This window comes from Rhyacophila brunnea, unplaced genomic scaffold (genome assembly GCF_057557595.1).
Source record: "Rhyacophila brunnea isolate RB1 unplaced genomic scaffold, BYU_Rbru_1.0 scaffold_45, whole genome shotgun sequence".
NCBI lineage: Eukaryota > Metazoa > Arthropoda > Insecta > Trichoptera > Rhyacophilidae > Rhyacophila > Rhyacophila brunnea.
Genome location: NW_028233120.1, coordinates 1,620,863 through 1,626,763, shown reverse-complemented (window position 1 = coordinate 1,626,763; position 5,901 = coordinate 1,620,863).

Sequence of the window (5,901 nt, the reverse complement as noted above, 5' to 3'; positions counted from 1 at the left end):
ATATTCTATGTATGATCAAATTGTTATTTTTATCTATGTCCGAAAGTCTATTTATTAAATTAACCTGTTTGCCTCTATTTATATTATGTATTTCTTGTGATGGGTATATCTCGGATAGATTTCTTTTTTCTGTTACACCGTACCTCTCGTTTAATTCTTTAAACAATTTGTCTTTTTCATTAATATTCATAGTCGTATCTTTGGATCTGCATTCAATCACATCCTTTTTGATTTCAAAATATAGTGAATTTTCGGTGTTCGAAGCGGCAAAAAAATTATTTTCCTCTAAATGAACTAATTGACTAATTTTATATGGGAAAACTCCAATTTTTATAAGTTCTTTCCCGCCCTTTAATACATAAATTTCTTTATTTTCACAAACTATAAACATATTATTCCTAAAATTTTCAGTTAGTGCGATTCTGTCACTTTTTAACACGAATATTTTTTCGTATTTTATGGTTGTCTTTTCACTTTTATTCATATTATTTCCTTTCTTATTATCTTTAGCCTTTTTATTTAATTTATTTCTATCCAAAACTTCTGAAGATTCTTCTTTATCATTCATTTCTTTTGAACTGTATTTTTTTAAAATGAAACAATCATTTCTATCGAATAAAAATAAGACCTTGTTGTGGTATGTAATTTTGTATACATCAGCAACTGGTATCGATTCAATCAAGTTAAAACGCTGCTTAGCATATCTATAGACCGATAGCTTATGTTCAGTACCATTCTTTTCAGCTTGGTTTGCCTCGTCTCTATGTATGATATAACATAGATCGTTATTTCCAGTCACATCTATTACATTTATTGTGTAAAAATCATTAATAGAATTCTCGAAAAAAATCTTTCCATCTGTTAAGTATCCGGTTGAAAGACATCCATTGTTTGAAAGAACAAGAAAGTAGTTTCTACATGAAAAGGTCCTTTTGATTTCTACTGTATCTTCCGGCCCTTGAATATCTACGATATTGATTTTATTATCAGTAAAATGAAGTATTTTATAGTCTTTTGTGATACAAATAAACGAATTACCAGTAGCTAAAATATGGGTTACGACCTTTCCTACGTACAATCTTTCTAATTCTTCCATAAATAGCGAATAGAAATAAATGTATTTGTTTTTGGACACTATCAGAACATTTGAGTTTCTATAGAACACTTTTTGGCTCGAAATGATAGAGTTTGAATATTGGATAGCTTTCAAAATGTACATTGTAGTTTTGGAGGGATTCTAATAAAATAAGAATCTAATTTAACCATAAATTTAGCAATCATAAAAGGAAATCGTCAAAACATTAATTTCTGAAAGTTTTAGAAGAATTTCAAACTAAATATTTTAAACAATTTTAAGTTTCTAATTTAAGAAACCGAAAGATTATTGGTGTCTTATCTGAATTTTTTTTATGAAACTAGACTTAAATTTAACATAAAAAGTGATTTAAACATTCTTAACTATAAAAGATTCATATTGTGGTTTAAATTCACATACAGATTTTTAGTTTTAATATTTTATTTTATACTATTTAGACATTAAGCATTATGAAACATATATAATAGAGATAGAAACATTGCTTATTATGTATTTATTGGCCAGTTAATAAAAGTGATTCGATGGTTTCGCATGAAATAATAACATATTAGAAATATAAAATGGATTTAGACATTTTGACTATGAAATAAATAATTGTTAAGGCGTTTAGAAAGTGGTTTCAGATATAAAAATAAAAATACAATATCTATTTCTCTATTAGTTTTAAAGATAAAAATGAAATCAAATATACAATTGAAAAGGATTTCTATTTATTTATTCGTAAACTTATTCAAAACTTATGATTTTTCCTAGGAGGTTAAGACAATCCTATATGAATTTTTAAATAATAATAAAAAAGCTTGTTATCAACACGTATTTTTTTTATCTAATCGCTTATAATGACGCTAAATTAGAAAAAATTATTTTTAAGCTCTTATAATGATTATAATTTCATTTTTTTATTCCATCTGTATACTAAGCTGTTGTCTTTATAAATAAAAAATTATAGGAATTTTATGGGATAGTCTGTGATTGAAATGTTCAAAAATAGAAAATATAGCATAAGCTTGAAAATCAAACTATAATATTTTAGCATAAAACTCCTATATACAAGGAGGTAAATTGTAATAAATCATAAATAATTTATATGTTGATGTAAATATATTCTAAAATAATATATAATTAGTTTATTTCTAAGAAATTGAACAATCTTTGCTCATCATTTATAGAATTTTGATATTAAAATATTTGTGCAGAAAAACATACAAAAAGATATAATAAAAAAATTTTAATTTGTTTGATGAAGTTAAGATGCAAAATCCCACATATTTACACTTAAATAGGTTAAATAAATTACTAGAAGCTGTATTCGACATAGTATCCTTAAAGAAAATCCGACAAACTAATATAACGACTGTGTTGTAATAAATTAAAATAAAAGGGGAATTTTTTCTTGAATATTGTTTTTGTTGGAAAAAACGGAGCAATGATTGTTTTATCCTATTAAATCATCGAATTTGTATGAATTTTATTTATTTTTACCCTAATTATCGTATAAACGTTGTGCATGAAACACCTATGTATAATTGGATCTCTTATTCTACGTAATTTTTATATATTGTGGGTAAAATGATTGATGTCTAATGTGGGAATCGGAATATAATTATCAAATGTAATATTCAGCAGAATTTTTATTTTTTATCTTTTTATGAAATTAAGCTATATTTGTCTTTTTAATAAGCGAATTGAATATGCGCTGATACATATTTTTTTTGCGGCCTAAAAAAATCGAAAAAAATATAAAGAATAAAATACAAAAGCATATAAAAAATAAATTCCATCAAAAATGCTATTTTAAAAGAATTATTAAATCTCATTCATACAGCATTTTTTGGTTTTATTGTGTCGCTTAATTTACACGGTGAATGTGAATAAATAAGCTAAAAAATATAAACAACTAATTATTTTAACAAAAATATTTGCAAAATATTTATTATATAAAAATTTTATATTTATCTATACCTAGATAAAAGAATGATGTAAGAAAAAGTGTATTTTTCGAATGTTTCGTTTGTCCATCTATTGTAAGTTACAATTTTATAAATCTTGACAAAATATCTTACTATTCATACATATTATACTATATAATAAATGATCTGTATTTAAATTTATTCTTTATATACTATTATTTAGAAGTAATTTCCTCAAAATTTAGATTTTAATCGACAAACTAGGTATTTAAAGATTTTTTTACACAAATTACAGTTAAAAAGAACGAAAAAAATATTCTAAACTCAACAAATATGGAATGGAAATAAAGGTATTTAAAATTATAATAATATACGCATGTGGACTCATTCTCTCCCACATGTCTTTTTACCCACATTTATCAATATAAAAATTTCGCACTGATTTTTATGTTTTTTTTAATAATTGAAGAGACAATTTAAAACACATGAACCTTATATGGTTAAGATTAAATATTTGGTTTATAGAATAAAAAAAGGTCATTTAATCGGTAAAAAAAATACTAGTTTCATTTATTCGTCTTTTACTTTTAAAGGAAGTCCTTCAAAAATATGATTTAAAAATAGACAGAAATTTCTCATTTGTCAATATATAATTACAAGGCTAGTTCGGCGGTTATAAATTTCAATACGTCTTAAGTTGTAGTTTTTGAAAACCACCTATTATCAAAATCAACAAAATATTAACATAATATCGTTAATTGTAATTTTAATAAGAAAATTCATGGCTGTTTAAGCCACAATTTATACACATCAAAGAAATAAATGCTTAAGGGATTTAAAACATCATAAATATGCAAAAATGGTTTGGTTATGAATGTATCTGTTGTTAGATTTTCTTCATTAAAAAAAATTCGATCATTAGATGGGTAATTTTCTGAATGTAACTTGTTTCTTACATCTTGGATCCGATTGAAGAAATTTTTGCCATTATTTATCCCAGATATATTTGAATTCTTTCAAACCATTAATTTTGCCGTTAAAAGGGTTTTTAGGCGTCTTTAATAAGATTATATTATAAAGAAACAATTCCTATTGCTAGATTAAATTTAAAAGCGCCCTAAAGTAAAACAATGCTTTTTAATTGAATGTATAAGTCTTGATCACAGGTGATGTGTTGTGGAAGACTATAGAGATAATGAGCTTCAATATAGTATACAGCTGATCTGTAATTTAAATAAATCTAAGGTTTTGCACGAGCAAACATGAAACGTTAAAAGAAAATCAGCTTTTAATAAATATATATATATTTTCCATTTGAATTTATATTAACCTAAAGGTGCACTAAATTATAATTTACAACATTTTAAATTTATAAAAAATACAGAAGCATTAAATTCTCACTTATGGTCACTAACTAAATATTTATTTTTTGTGAATGTAGTTTACTTGATAAATTTCTATTAAAATATCGCAAAAATTTTATAGTTGTCGCCTATATTTCGAATAAATCTATAAAATTACAATAAAAAAGGGCTAAGTATACTAGAAGAACATGAAATAATTGAAAAATATTTTTTAAATAACCAATAAAATATAGAAAATAAAACCATAAATCATGTATGTATCATTTTTAAGGGAGATCTGGTGAATTTTAATTTAAATTCATCATAGGATAAATCGTTATAAAATAATGAAATTCTATTAACGTGATCTGGATGATAGGAATTATCTTTCGAAACTACTTATTAGGAAAAATGATTTGTTTTTTTTCAATTTCAAAACCGCAGAAGAAAACGAATTTATTTCTAACTTCAATAATCGATATTTTGAATGTATAGCAAAAAATCAAAAATTAACTATTCATATTTATTTATATTAAAAAATTGATTTGACTATCCTAGAATATGTAATTCCAGTAACGAGAATTAAACCGAATATTTTGAATTACTTTTACGACCAAACACGATGAATTATTGGAATATAATTTTAAAAAATGCCAATAAATTTATTTGCAAGGTAAAATCAAACCACCATCATAGTTTTATAAAACATTACTTTTTAATAAAGAGAGCTATAAACTTGTCGTTTTAAAAAATAATTGAAAATTTGTTAAATAGTTCTTTCCTATTTCAATAGAGCCTTATCGGGTTATTTTCTGTTCATAGCGCTCTTATCTAAAACATACATTTTTTTCATAGAACAAAGCCGAGAAAGAATAAATTTTATAATAATCGCAGAACACATTTATTTGGTTTAGTATAAAAAAAATAGGCAAAAAAGATCAGGCTATTTAAATATGATTTGCGATATTGAGAACTTATATGAAGTATTTTAGTTAGAACCATGAAATTTTAATTTAAATGCTTAAAGGTGGGTTTTCATGTGTAGCGTTACTGAAGTGATAACTTAAGTCATTTTTAAGCATGCTTTTGTGTGATAAAATCGCAATTTCTTGGACAATTCATATTTAAAACAATATAATAATATTCTAAGAAATTTGGGTGATTCTGAAAATATTATAAACACATATGTAGCCATCGATATGTTTTACCTTTTTTATGTTATTTTTAAAGATAAAGTCTCGTTTTAACTTTGAAATTATATTTATAACCTATAATATAACACTTTTAGATTATTTTATCATAAAAAATTTTCCCTTTTCTAAGTATGCTCATTTTAATATTTTCTTGCAAGGTTAAAAAGAAATAAAAGTTAAAGTTATTTAATATTTAAGATATAGCATTTGTGAATCATAATTCTCAGATATTATATATTTTAAATCAACAGGTTTTACAATTTTACGATGCGTTATAAATTCATTCACTTCTACGCACATGAGTGAAAATATTAATATTAATTAATATTCCGCTGTAAATAAATTTTCCATTTGCCTTA